This window comes from Myotis myotis, unplaced genomic scaffold (genome assembly GCF_014108235.1).
Source record: "Myotis myotis isolate mMyoMyo1 unplaced genomic scaffold, mMyoMyo1.p scaffold_m19_p_5, whole genome shotgun sequence".
Classification (NCBI taxonomy): domain Eukaryota; kingdom Metazoa; phylum Chordata; class Mammalia; order Chiroptera; family Vespertilionidae; genus Myotis; species Myotis myotis.
In genome coordinates, this window is record NW_023416357.1 from 16496881 (window position 1) to 16512414 (window position 15534).

General features: G+C 40.3%; 1 protein-coding gene and 1 pseudogene across 2 annotated transcripts in view; both read left to right on the top strand.

The window, feature by feature from the left end:
* The window catches only part of FBXL7 (F-box and leucine rich repeat protein 7), a 320865-nt gene that overhangs the window by 282305 nt on the left and 23026 nt on the right, over nucleotides 1–15534 (top strand). The gene's annotated exons all lie outside the window — the stretch shown is intronic.
* On the top strand, nucleotides 9207–9331 carry LOC118657225 (annotated as a pseudogene).

A 15534-nucleotide genomic window follows, 5' to 3' on the forward strand; every position in this document is an offset into this window, starting at 1 on the left:
GTCGATTTCTATTTCTTGTAGTGGAAATATTTTCTTTAATATCATTTAAGTCTGATTGTGATAGAAATAAAAACCTACTGGTTCTGCCAAATCTACTGATTTGGTTCTACTGAAACCTAACCCATGCCTCTTGGCTATGTTTCTGCATTAACAGTAATCCGCACTACCTTTCTGGCTTCTCTCACTAAGTTGTTCAATGTGCTCTGTGACACTTGTGATACATTACTGCGGCCAAGATTTCTTCCTCTCCCACTCCTAAGATATGAGGGCTAATCCTGTATTTTTGTCCATCCTAATTGGTTCTCACCACCCAGCCCTAAGTCTAGTCAGTAGAACAGCAGTGATGGGGCACCCACCCTCACTCTAGCCTTGGAAGATCAGCCCTGGGGCTTCCGGAAACAGTAACAGCAACACAGAAACAGTGGTGGGCAGTAAGCAGGATTTTGTCATCAAAGTGAGACTACATCCACCACTCTCCAAGGTGCCCATGTAAATATTTTTAAAACTGAGTCCTTGTAGATCAAACTAGCCTGGCAGTCATCAAAATTCTGCCTTGATTTATGTGAACAGAACTCTAGCCTCTGGCAAAAGAAAGGATATCAACACTCCTTTTTCAATAAAAATGGGCTCTAAAAATAAAATGACTGGAAAGCACGTGCTCCAAGTGGAAAAGATTAATACTGGAAATCCTTAATTGTTAGGGATTTTCTTAGTCCTTTTATGGCTTCCCTTTCTGGCTCTCCACTCTTGGGTTTTTACTACTTATTGGCACTGGTACCAGAGAACAGATACAATGAGATCTAATTTGAAGTGGACAGTCTGCCACTTGGCAGGGCCTTTGGGAAATTTTAGTAGAACAGGTCACTGAACAGACTTTCTGCCGTATATGATGTAGGGATTAGACTCAATTTAGGTATCTCTGTGAAGTGTTACACATACCCATGCAGAAGTGCATGCTCTCAACACACACTGACATGCACACACACAAAAATGCTGGAGTCCCCCAGGGCTCTCTAAGATGGGAATGAGCAGCTATATCAGCCTCACCTTGGAGAATAGAGTATGGGGAGGGATTCCCTTTCTACCAGGTTAGTAAGCACATGGCTTCCCACCAGCTGGGCTCTGGTGGAGCTGAGGTTCTTCTCGGTTGCAGGTCAGCACTCCCCACCTTCCATTCCAGCTGCAGGTTGCTCACCTTCCCATTGCTCATTCCCATCCTGCTTCAGAGGCACATCCCTGTTCAGTGTGGCCGGGAGGCCCATTTCAGCATTATCCTCCAATGGATAAGCTCACCCGAAAGTAAAATAAACTCAGCTTCACAAAGAGCAAAATATTATCACTGATACTGGGATCTACCAATATCACATGCCAGGCTTAATCAGAAGTCCTCACCGGTAACTTGACCATGCTGGACTTCTTTGCTAAGAGATAACAAGAAGAAAATGAAGCAAGCAGAATGGCCAGTGGACATTTCTTGATATTTTAAACTAAAAATGAAAAGTTTGGGAAATAGCACTTCGAGGGCGGGGTAGTCTATGAGTGGTCTGCAAAGACAACTAAAGGATTTGCATGGTCCTTTCACACTCACATGGTCCTCACTTTGGGGAGCTAGGGGGCTGTGGTCTGCATCTGTGGAATCACGTGAGACTTGAACCCTTTTTAGGACCAGGCCTGAAAGTCTGGCAAGGCTAAGACACAGAGCAGATGAACCTTTAGAGGTGAAGAAGAGCAGGCGTGAAAGATTGATATGCTTTCAGCGAGAACTAGTTATAAGAGAAATGCTTCTCTTTTGCTGAAATACTGAAAAACAGCAATTTTCTCTAACAGCCACGTGATTAAATCAACAGGAGATTAGGAAAAATTACACATTATTTAAGAATGAACATCCAGCACTGCAGATGGGCTCAGCAATGTCGAAATAATAGTTGACTAGACATTAATGTTATTACTAATTTTCTGTTTGGCTTGTTAATTTCCTCTATCACAGGATCTATCTTTTGCTACCTACCGAGAGATGGCTCTAAATAATATTTTGAAATTATTTCATTAATTCAGTTTTATTTACCCATGTTATGTGCCAACTACACAGATCTAAATAGTAAGGAATTAGAATGACAAAGATAGGTTATTCATATTTTGCTATTGAATCTCTTTTATCTCTATGGAATTTAAATATAATTAAATGACCCCTTCACATAAATTAACAAGCAGCATGAAGGAAATTAATATCTCTATCACTATTCACATTATTCTAATTTTTCTTTGAATATTTTAAAGTCAATAGAAACTCTGCAAAGTGACTGAGCAAAATTCTTCCATTCAAATCCTTACGTCTTTCTCTTTTCATAATGAAAATATAAGCATGGAAGACTAGGGGAACTTTAGGATACTTAGTACAATGTCTACATGTTATAAAGAGAAGCCACTGTGAATGTGAACAGTTGCAGGTGTGATACGAATCCAATGGCAGTTTTTCAGTAGGAATGGATCATTTTAAGTTGGAGGTTCAAGGTAACTGTGTGATCTGAGACAAGACAATTGACCCTTCTGAATTTTGAAAAAAGGCAGTTGAAATATGCAGTCATCTAAGAAGTTTAATTGATCTGTAGAAAAGCAGATTCACAGAGATATTAAATATTTAAAATCTCTGATCTTTGACATGAAAGTTTACCAAATAAAATTATGGTTAGGATGTCTTCTCAGTCACTCTTTCTTCAATTCATTAATACTTATGATTAATACTATCGCCTGTGGGCAGGATTTCATCTCACACTAATAAGTTCATTTCTGCAAAACATTACACATCACATAATGAAAAATATTTTCCAAAAAGTGTTACTGAGTTTGATTTTATAATTATTTATTTTTTAAAAGCATGTATTTAAAGGAAACTGAAGTAGAAGCTCCCATTTATCAAAAATAAGTGGAATTTAAACTACAAATATACCTGATTTTAAAGAAGAAAGGTTGAAACACAGACACATGATAATAATTTTCTGTCTTTAGAAGTAAAGGAAGTTTGTTACTTTGAGGTTCACATGCAGAAACTGGTGGGCATTCTATGTTTCAGGGATTATCCATTGAGAACTCTCCAGAGTATAAGACTCTCTAGGAAGTAGGAGTAGACATATACAATTTTTCAAGGTACTTGGGTTGTTTTAATATGCAGCCAGGATCGAGAACTGTTGCCCTGAACTCTCTCATTCCCAGATGAACTTGCCTTCAGCTAGCTAGCTGCTCGGACAGAAGTGAGTGGAAACATGAATCCCTGCTAATTCACCAACAATGGGTGTTGTTTCCTCTCTCAATATTTATTTGCATTTTGATATGGAACCTATACCACCAGCCAAGTCGTGTTTTCATAATTTCAGACAGTGCTCATTTTCTCCTTGCAGAATCACACAAAGGAAATGTTTTGATGCAAATTGTGCTAGCTAATCACATCGGAAGCTCGTGTTCGTAGTGGCCATCAGAAAACTTTAAGGGGAGTTCACAGTTTCCCAGATTTAGGAAGGGGGAAGGGATCCTCAAGCCTAATCTCCTTTTCTAAATCTGAAACTTCCCTAAAACTTTTCTAAAAGAAGCCTAGAGAGACAGCGTTTGCCGTCTAATGGGAGGGCTGCCTCTGGAGTGAGCTCACACCACGCTGCGCCTCCCTAGAGGTTAAAGAGGCCTTTATGGAATGAGCAGAAACCAACCACCTCTGTCGTCCATTAATGTCACTGGAACAGTCTTGGGAATCAGCTTTCCAGGGCTAAGTTTTTGCTGAAGGCCACAAAAGAGTGGATTCCCAGTGTAAATTCCCCCAGTGTAAAAAAGGATACCCTGGAAAGACCAGTTTCCTTCAGAACTGTGACATTGGCCTACCTCCTGGACCATGTCACTTAACTTGTCAGTATAAAATGTTCATCAAGTTTCACCTTGATTCTGGAATGAAACTGAAGGGTGTCTTTACAGACATGACTCTAACATAGGGAACAAGATGAAAAAGCAGTCAGTAGAGCTGAGGTTAGTAGTGAGATAATAATACAGATACGAAGGAATACCAACACGTTTGAAAACAGCCATCGGATGGCCAGAGTCGATGAGATGCCAAAGGCCAGGACAACTCATGTTCTTGACTATCTTTTACATTCGTGTGAATTTCCTCATGGTTCTTAGTTTCAAGCATTATAAATCTACCAGCTAATTTAATCAAAAAGAGCTCATTAAGAGAATGTCAAGTAGATCACTAACTCTCCAAGGGAATCTGAAAGCGAATCCCCAGAGCTCCCGGCCAAGGGCAGTGGACCACTGTGCCAGCAGGATACTGGCCTGCTAAGGGACACCTCCCAGGCTGCTTCTGAAATCACTGCTACTATTGCCTCTGGCGGCGGTGGGCACTGCTGTTGCTGTCTCTACCATCCCTTGGAATTGACTCTGCTTTCTCTGCCTCTTCTCTTTCCTGGCTCCCAATCCAAGTCTGGGTGTCTCTGAATTAGGGGGGACTGCCACCTCAGGAGGAGGGGAGTTCTCCAACACAGAAAGAGGTACATATGTACAGCAGAGAAAACACAGCTGCCTTCTACGGGGGGGGGGGGGGGGGGGTGTGTGTCTCCAGACAGGGGTTCTTCTGTGACCTGTGTGACCAGATGGCAAAGAGACGAGTACAGAAATCAAGAGGAAGCTTCCAGAAACACCTGACACAGAAGTTTAGGCTTAGGTCTTATCTATCTTTATCCCTTGTTTATTTCATTTCCCTAGTACTTTATTTTTATTGATTTTGCAGAAGTATGGGTCTATGAGGGATTGGAAGCAAAAAAAATTGTTTTTAACATAGAATTTGAAAAGCACTAATTCTTACTATTAAAGACATTGGTTTGTAACTTGTGCTCAGTAAAATAAATTCTGAATTATTAGGCTAGGGAAAGTTTTATATTTTCATTTAATAATAAACAATAATATACAGAGTACTTATTATATCCTATCTCTATTGCATGCTTGCTCACTTAAGCTTCATTAACCTATGAGGCTGGTACTATTTCTATTCCAATTTGGAAGAGTAGAAAACTAACCAACAGAGAGACTAAATCACTTTCCAAGCAGTCTGTTTTCCAAAAATTTACTTTTATCCCCCAAGCCACACTACCTTTTTGCATGGAAGCCCCTACATAAGGGTAGCCAGGAAGTAACTTACTAGTATTATTCACTGTCAGAGGTTGTCCTTTGGGGAGCCAAAGTCACTATTTTTCTGAGTAAGCTAAAAACCATTTTTAAAAGACAATGGTTTGCAAAACAGATGATTTTATTATTTTGCCGGATTTATTATTATCATTTACAAATTTGAGCAAATTCATTTTGTTAATCCTTTTACTTTTTTGAAAGATCATGTACTTCTCTATCAAATTATACATAATTCTTCACTGAGACTTCAATTCCAGGGATGTCGCCATTCTGCCTCATCCAGAAAGTGGAGCCACCGAGCATAAGGTCCCATAAGACTGACAAGAGTGCTCACTCCAGGCCACCTACTGCTTCTAGTGCCAGTAAACCATCCGAGATGAGTGTACCCATGCCTGAGGGGCCAGGGCCAGGAGTGGCACAAGGCGCTCTTGTGGGATCCAGTCCGGGCTGGTGTCCAAGTGCAGAGCTTTCCTTGGGCATCTGACTTCTCTAAGGTGTGGCCACGTGAGTCCGGAAATGTCTGCTGTCGTGACCAAGAATCAAACCAGCTTCCCATTCTTCATAAAGATTTCTACAAAACCCACATTTCAGACCTGGCAGAAGTCTCCATACAAAACCAGAAATACATCAATGTTCTGAGGAAGGCGGTATTAGCACTAAATCGTGTGAAGTCAAATGTCATTTAATGCTGTAAATCAGTCTCTTCTCACTCTAGTCCCCATTAGCAGAAAATCTGACTCTGTGGTCACAGCACTGTTTTTACCTCCTTGATCAAATCTCTGAAATGAAATGATTGAGTTTGCAGAGCAGAAATAACACTGGCGTGTAAACTCCGGCCACGGCAGTTCTTTTGAAGCCTAATACAGCTCCAATCTCAGAAAGTCATGTGGAAAAATAAGATAGCATTTTTTGCTAAAATAGGTATTATAAACTAAATGATTTTTTAATGTCAGTCTAGTCATTTTTAAAAAATCAATAAAAACCTAGCCTGCTCTCTTAGTCTCAGACATATTATCATGAATCACCTCATCTTTCAAGATGTCCACCAACTTTTAATGGTTGAAAACTTCTTCAATGTAATTAAAACCATCCTATTAACATTTACCATTCACACGTTAGCATGTATTCTTCAAGCATTTGAGGTGAGATAAGAAATATGCAAATATTTTTATCTATATTTTCAAGTGTTAGCATGATGAAGGTCTTGGTGTAGATGCTGACTGAGCGCTGTGGCAGGGTGGGAAACTCAGAGGAATGCACATTCCCAAGTATTTATTCATGACAAGACAGTTTTAAGGTTTAGTTTGTTTTTGTTTAGTTTTTGGTTTTTCCCAGAAGAGAACATCCTACGAGTGTATCCCACTCTTATTTAAAATAGGTCATGAGATACTCAATGGTTTTTAAATCCATGTATAGAAAAGCTATTATTCATCAAACAAGGTTTCCCACACATTGGTTTCTCATCACAAGTTATATGAATAACAGTTTTGGGTTGTAAGAAATGGCTTTTCTAACCCAAAGTGGGCATTGTGAACTCACTTGTCACTTTATAGGTGGTGAGACAGGCATTCTTTATTGAAAAGATTTTGGCAATAATCCAAGATGTGGTCTTGGGTATATTAAAAGTAAAACATTCCCCCCCCTCCCCCGGCCAAAAAAAAAAAATAGTGGAAGGAAACTTGTAATAAATTATTACGTACATGTTTACCTTTAAAAAAATTTCAATGGAGAATGTTTTTAGAATGGTGTATTGGCTACTGATTTTGCTATATAACAAATTCCCCCAGAGCTGGCCAAATTGCCATTCTGCTGGTTATTTGTTGAATATCTGGAGATAATTTTTCAGTGGGTGGCAGAAGAAAAAATATGTGGCTAGAACTTAAAACTAATTAAATCCTAAGACCCATCTATTTTTGGGATACTATGCCAAGTAAAGATCATCTGTTTATAAATACCAAAGTATCCCCCAAAATATATTATACAGACTCAGGTAGAGTTAACTACCTAATAAATACTTACGGAATTTGTTTTGTACTAAAAAAGGGTAATAATCATTATTTTTCTTGATTACCTATTATTTATTATTTCATTGCTGAAAAGAATAAACAAAAGTGGGCTAAAATCACTATTTAGTTACAAGTGAATTCTATATAGATAGTTAAAAATATAAAATTCAAGATGTTAATAGGAAAAAGACAGAATTCAGTTTGTATAACCAGTCTTATTTCATGGGGAACATTTTTATCGTTTTAATTGCAGTTAATTTAACAGCTTCTAGAAAAATAAAAGTGGTGAAATTAAAAGTAAAACATCCTCCCCCCCAAAAAAGAGGGAAGGAAACTTGTAATAAATTACTACATGCATGTTTACCTTTTTAAAAAAATTTTTAATCTACCAGTGAACGATGGAGAATGTTTTTAGAATGGTGTATTGGCTACTGATTTTGCTGTATAACAAATTACCCCAAAATTTGGTGGCTCAGACAACAGCTTTTATTACTCCCAGTGTCTGTGGGTCAGGAATCAGATACTGCTTATTTCCCAAGACAGCTTTCAAGGTGTCAGCTGGGTCTCAGTCACCTCAAGGCTGGACAGAGAGGGCCCCACTGCACACTAGCTCACATGCTTGTTGGCAGGGTTCAGTTCCTTGCAGGTTGTAGACTGAGGATTCAGTTCCTCACAGTATGGTAGCTGGAGGCCACCCTCATTTTCTTGCCATGTGGGCCTCTTCATAGGACAGCTCATCTGTGGCATTTTGCTTCATCCGTGTGAGCAAGAGGGAATGCAAGTAAGAGGGAAGTCACAGTCTTTTATAACCATCTCAGAATTGACATCTTATCACTTCTGCCAAACTTTACTTGTTAGAAGCGTGTAACTAGGTCCAGTTCACACTCAAGAGGAAGTGATTACGCAAGAAAGTTAATACCTGGAGGTTAGATCTTTGGGACCTACCACACACAATGATTGGTTTCCATTTGGATGATGACAACATGAATGGTAGAAGATCAAAGAAATATTTCAGCTCCCACAATGACTTTCCTCCAAAATGTTTTTAAAAATATACATCATTGGATTTCTAGGACCTGATTCAGTTTCTATGACCATCTTTATAGCCAGAACTGGGCAAGTTAACAATCCCTATTATCATTTGTCATACATTTTAAAATGACATTTTCGTGTTCAAAATGTGCATACATAAATTACCAGAGGCAAGTAAGAAGGGAGAGGCAAAACAGCTCAGGCAAATAACTGGAATAGCCTGTAGTACATGGCCTGGATATGTGTTGTCCCTGCTTCTGTTTGTACTGATCAGCAGAAAGAACTATCAAGAAATCATTTTGAACTCTGCGCATGTGTGTGTACATGTGCATGTATTCTATGCATATGTGTGTGTGTGGCCATGCAATTGTTACAGTGAGGACACACACGTGGGAGAAATTGGGTGACCTTGAATATTTACCTTGTACTGTACTCCCTATGGCCATAAGACTGGGCAGAGGAACTTGATTAAGTTGGAGAGGCCTAAATTGGTCCTGTCTCCAAAAGGCATTTCTTTCCTCTGAAATGTGCTATTTTCTTTTTCTCCAATGGCAATCCCTGTGGATATTACTCAACACATCTCCCAAGTTATATTTTGTCTTCAAATGGAGCCTAATTTCAGTTATCCCTACTTGACCCCTTCATTATGCTGGTTTATGGTTGACCATCCTGCCAATAGGGCTTTTCACCCCATAAACCAAAGATTCTCTGCGTCCCTTAATTTGCAGGGTACAAGTAATGTACACAGAGCCAAGGTGAAAATCCTTTGCTAATAAAATAGGGTGACATTTTGGAATCTGCATGCGTGTTTGCTCGTGTGTGTGCATGCGCACATACCCATGTGTGTCTATGACTCACAAGCACATATTTTCCAAGAGTCGTGGCTCACAAAACAACATTACTGCTCTAACAATTACACTCTCCCAGAGTGATTCCAAGTGCCAGAAAGATTTCTTTGCATTGAGCAAGTTCACTGTGGCTCACCTTCAAGTAAAAGGCCAAAGTCTACTTACCTGGCAGAGGAGATACCATGGTCACGAAGGTGGTTTCCCAGGGCAAGGTTTACCCATTGCTTCCGGATATGCTGACCCCTGCAATTTCCCCAATGTGGGAAACTTGACTGCTAAAAAAAGGGCCAAACTGTACTTTGTTTTTCTTTGGGCTAGAAAGAGGAAAAAGAAAAAGTTTAACAATTCAAGACACAGATAAATTGCTTTTTTTAAACAAAGACTCATTGCATTTATAAACATGGGGATCCCATAATTTTTAAAAATCGTTTATATGTGGGGATGAGCCTTATAAACAGTACAGCCTAGTCAAGCTATGGTTTTATTCCAATTAAAGGACTGGACCCGACAAGACCACCAATTGTTCTGTTGTGTTTTGGAAGCTTGATCCAAGTTTACATTTCCAGCCAATGCCTCACCCCTTATGTTTATGACAGCACAAAAGAGCTTGCTCTGGGAATTTCTCAAGGGGAAGTCAGGGCAGTGTGCACTGTCACTGAGAAGGAGTGCTCAGGAGGAAAACACAGTAACATGTGAAACGGGAAGCAGGAGAATGGATAATTTTTCTTCACTTGACATTTAAATCCCAAATTGGATTCTCCTACGTATCAAAAGCGAAAATATTTTCAGTGTTTGGACATATGTAGGAATTGCCAAATGGAGAGTTAAGTCTGAGAAAGTACCACAACATCAACGGTTTGCACAGCTGTTGCTGGAAATGACTCCAAACCACCCCAATGTATCCAGCGAATATAAATATTGACCACGTACATTTCCTGGCTTTGTTTAGGGGTCTCCCTGAAGATGGGAAGCTAATAAGTACCTTACCAAACACGCTTTGTATGATACCAACTCTGCGTCCTGTCATGGCTATCACTCCACAATCTACTTATAATCATGCATAAAATAGCTCTTTTGTGGGAATTTGAAAATATCACATGTGGTTATTTTGGTAAACTTGAGAGGATTGTGTGTTAGTGTCTGTGAAACCATGTTAAATACATATGTGCTTTTCCAATGGAGAGAGGAGGAAATGCCAATGTCTAAATACAAACAGCAATTTATCCTGGGATCCCTTGTGCCCTGATGGCCACCATACTTTTACGCTGAGCACCCACCTGCTCCCAGGTACCTGGACACCAGACTCTATAGTTCAGCCTCCTTATGTCTGACATCTTTATGGTGCCACAAGCTCTAGATGTCCCTGAACTCTTCTCCTCAGTCAAAATCCGGTGGCTAGACAATCTGAGAGGTCAATTTAAAGAGCTGGCATAAAGTGCATGCATAGTAACTAAATCTAATTTATATTGCATATCATCCAGGAACTGATCAATAGCTATTAAGTTTGCCTTCCAATTTCTGCTGAAGTGGTTACTGTGACCCACCTATAAATTCCACCGAAAATGCTAACATTTCGGTGTGGTAACATTTTTAAACTATTGAGTTAAGGGAACTACTTGGTCAGGTATGGGGGTTGGGGGGGGGGGGGACTTATAAAAAAATGGAGTCCAAGATGACCTTTGGCACCTTAGTCTCAGTGTTCATTCTACCACTCATGTGCAAACTTCCCTCTATTTAATAAAAATGGCAACATTGGTTTCTATCTTCCTAAAGCCTAGAGTCCAGGCCAGCTGTGGGCAAACTACGGCCCACGGGCCAGATCCGGCCCGTTTGAAATGAATAAAACTAAAAAAAAAAAAGTCCGTACCCTTTTATGTAATGATGTTTACTTTGAATTTATATTAGTTCACACAAACATTCCATCCATGCTTTTTTTCCGGCCCTCCGGTCCAGTTTAAGAACCCATTGTGGCCCTCGAGTCAAAAAGTTTGCCCACCCCTGGCCCAGGCAGTACCAAAGCTCCTCCCCGTCATGCACAGAGCAGGGAAGATTGGGAGGTTGTGATGCCACCCTCAGTCACGCTCAGGGTAGGGCCAATTGGGGGGTTGGGGCACCGTCCCCTGTCACACTCAAGGCAGGGTCGATGGGGAGGTTGCGGCGCCACCCCCTGTCACGCACAGAGCAGGGCCCATCAGGGGGTTGGGGCACCACTCTCTATCACCCACAGAGCAGGGCCGATCAGGGGGTTGGGGCGCCGCCACTCTCACACTCAGGGCAGGGCCGATGGGGAGGTTATGGCTCTATCCCATCATTCACAGAGCAGGGCCCGGGGGGGGGGGGGGTTGGGGAGCTCCCCCCTATCAGGCACAGAGCAGGGCTGCTCAGGGGGTTGGGGCCCCGCCCCCTGTCACACACAGAGCCACAGGGCGATCAGGGGGTTTGGGCGCTGCCCCCGTCACGCTGATCCCGGTGCCGGGAGGCATATTACCCTTTTACTATATAGGATAGAGGCCTGGTGCACGGGTGGGGCCAGCTGGATTGCCCTGAAGGGTGTCCTGGATCAGGGTGGGGGTCCCCACTGGGGTGCCTGGCCAGTCTGGGTGAGGGGCTGAGGGCTGTTTTCAGGCTGGGAGTGACTGAAGTTCCCAACCGCTCCTTTTTTTCTTTTTTCTTTTTTAATTCTGGGCCAGCTTTACCTTGAGGCTTGGCTCCAGCTCTTAGGCCTCCACGGCTGAAAGTAGGTTTCTGGCCTTTGCTTACAATGTTGCGAATCTGCTGGCTGAAGTCCGGCGGTATTTGTTACAATGTTTCTTAAACTGCCCGCTCAGAGGCCTGCAGCCGCAGGCGGGGAACGTTGGTTTCCTCCAACGATCCTCCGTCACTGAGGCAAGCAAACCTCATGTTAGTTTCAAGCTGCCTAGCCGCCGCCGCCATCTTGGCTGACAGTTAATTTGCATATCTCGCTGATTAGCCAATGAAAAGGGTAGCGGTCGTATGCCAATTACCATGTTTCTCTTTTATTAGTGTAGATTCTCCCATGCAGTGTGCTTTCTTGTTGTTTTGTTGATGGCTTCTTTGCTGTGCAGAAGCTTTTTATTTTGATGTAGTCCCATTTGTTTATTTTCTCCTTAGTATCCATTGCCCTAGGAGCTGTATCAGTAAAGATATTGCTACAACTTATGTCTGAGATTTTGCTGCCTATGGATTCGTGCTGATTTTATAATAAACAAACATTCTTGGGAACATCAGGCTTCATTCTCTCTTTTCAAGTAAAGAGAACTTTGACAGCTCAATTTTAATATTCTCTGAAGATGATCATGGCCTGGCAGTGGAAATCCACATGAGATCCAATAAGAATTTTGGCAGATTAGCTTTCCCTTTCAATATGTGAACTCTATGTACAATAAACAGATTTGGAAGGAGATCTAATTTCTTATGATAAATTTGGTGGTAATATTTTTGATAAATTGATACAGAAATATTTTTTAAATAATCTACACAATTAAAAGAATCTAAGAAATACTAAAATCTACTATCTGAGGGGAGAGAAGTCAAGATTAATTATAGCCTTATTAATAGTAGTATTTTCTCTGCATAATTTATCTTTTTTTTAATTCTTTTGCTGGAACATATTACCATTTGGAAACTTCAACTGAAATGGTTTTAAAAAGACCTCCAAAATTCTAAGTTATCACTTTCTAATTCTACCATATGCACTCAGACATATCAGAAAAGTACAATCTGTAAGTATCTTCTTGTTCATATCAGAGATGTACCAATTACTTTTAGTATAAGCCTGACCTAGGGACAGTAGACTTCCAGTGATTTTCTATTTTACCCTTCATTTAAGTTCTACTCTGCACAGATCTGAGTAGTTTCCATTGATGTTAACTCACTGCCTTTACCATTTAAAATCTTGGGAAGAAAGAGAAATCTCTCATATAATTTTCTATATTTTAGAATCCATCCATTCAATGCATATTTATTAAGCATATAGTTTGTGTCAGCTCAACTCTGTTGTAAGAGCTGAAACACATCAGGAATCAAAAGAAAGATGAAAACCTTTGAGCCTCCAATCTAGCAGAGGGAGGCAGAGAGAGAGCGATGGAATATAATCGAAACTCTTACAGCAAGTTTTTAAAAAGCCATTGAATATGCTTAAAATTTTTCCAGAAAAAAAAACAATGTCCAATTAAATTATAATAGGTAAAGAAGGTGCTATAATAAGCCAGATGTATTGCACTTTAGTGGATATTTCATTTGCAAACATTACAACTTAAACACATCTGATCTTTTAAATTTCAACATCTGTAGGAATGATCATCCAATTCTGATACTTAGTGCAAGATACTTCAAATATATGTATATTTGAAGCCCAAGGTTAATTGTAGAGTTATGATTTAAACCATTAGTGTAGTGCATCATGAGAGCCCAGGCAAAATAGCCTCTAAAATTACCCATCTCATAGTTTCGGCAATGGAATGGGAGAATCTCAACCAGTGTGAAGATAACTACCTTTAAGCCAATCTGTAAATCCTGGCTATGGGGGATCAAGAGAGAAGTGTGCTCCTGCAGGCTAATGGAGTAACTCCTGCCAGCTCCTTCCTCCTTGACCCTTTGAAATGCAGATTACCTGGGCGGCTTATTCTGACTTCTGTTGTTGTCAAGCATCAGAAGCTGTAGTCTTATCCCAGGGCTGCTATTTACTATTTCTCTGTAGGCTTTAGTAACTAGAATGAAAATGGAAAAATACCTAACTTGCCCACAATAAGGCATTCAGTCTAAAGCAGCGGTTCTCAACCTGTGGGTTGCGACCCCTTTGGGTTCTATCATAGAACTTTACACCAAGTTTCCTAGCAAACACTCTGTCATGTGTGACAGTGTTAATGTTTGATAACGTGGTATTGTTTCGTTCTAAGTCAGCGGTTCTCAACCTGTGGGTCACGACCCCTTTGGGGGTCAAACGACCCTTTCACAGGGGTCGCCTAGGACCATCGGAAAACACATATATAATTACATATTGTTTTTGTGATTAATCACTATGCATTAATTATGTTCAATTTGTAACAATGAAATTGGGGGTCACCACAACATGAGGAACTGTATTAAAGGGTTGCAGTATTAGGAAGGTTGAGAACCACTGGTCTAAAGAAAGATAATATACCTTAAAATACTTTATAAACTATACTGGGAAAATGCAGTTTTTCTTAATTTAGCAAATAAATTCTGAGGGGCTTCTAAGATCAACAAATATATGTGAGTCTTCTACGCAATCACTCATCTTGCAAGAAATAAAAAGAAAAACTGCAAGAGCTCAATCTAAAGACTTTACTCATTTCATTTATTAATTCAGCAAATACTTGTTGAGTTATCTATTAAGTATGGGGCACTTTTGTAAGATGCTAGGAAAAGAGTTGAGCAAGACAGTCAGGGTACCAATCAACATGGAACTTATATCCTAATAAGTAGGAAGATAAATACATGCTTTAATTAATATGGTAAGTGCTGTGATAGTTTAAATGAGCCCTACATCATATGTTGATGGACCCAAGAAGTAGCTCATTAAATAGACAGTACTTGAATCAAGCCTGAAAGGATTTTAAAGCAATGACATAAATTTACAAGAAGGAAGAGGGGATAACTAGAGCTGGGGAGAGTTTAGATCATGCTCCTGGGAACAGTGAATAGTCCAGTTTTCTGGAGGTAGGCCACACCAAAGGAGATACTAGCAGAAAAAGTTGAAAATTTTGTGTTGATTCCCTAACAAGGCCAGCCTTACGTGGATAGGCAAGAAGTCTCAATTCAGCAAGCAATGGGGAAAGCAATGTAAGATGCTGAGTAAAAGAGTGGGTTGATGACAGGTGTATTTTAAGATTGATCCAACCAGAATGGATTAGAGCGGAAAAGAGTGAAAGGTATGAAACCATTGGGAGACTATAGCTATTATTAAATATCTTTCATAATGTCACTGTGGCTTGTGCAAATAATAAGGAAGCACATTGCCAAGCCAGCATGCAAATGTAAGTCATTTATCATGGGTATGCAAAAAAAATAAATAAATAACCAAAGATATCTAGCCAGTCTCCCATCCCCATGTACCTCCCCCCATATAAATATCATGTTTTCCAAACTCATGAATATAAAGATCTCTCTTTAACATTGTTTAGTATAGCTATCACATCCGAAGAAGGAGAAACCAGGATTCTACCCCTATTCAGAGCAGACTCTCAGAATGAGTCCAGCCCCAGCCCGGAACCTCACAAGCTAGAACATTTGTTGAGGCAGCAACTATCCATCAGCTACCCAGCTACCCATTTCTTATGGAGCAGAAATGACTCAGCCTCTTTCTCCCCACATACATTGGAAATTCTGTTCATTTACTTGAAAACAGGAAGGTGAGGGCATAAGCAACAGTAATCTGTGAAGCCAGTCATTATTTCTGTGGTAGAGCAATGCCAGCCTGCAGCCAGGTTGACTGACAGACA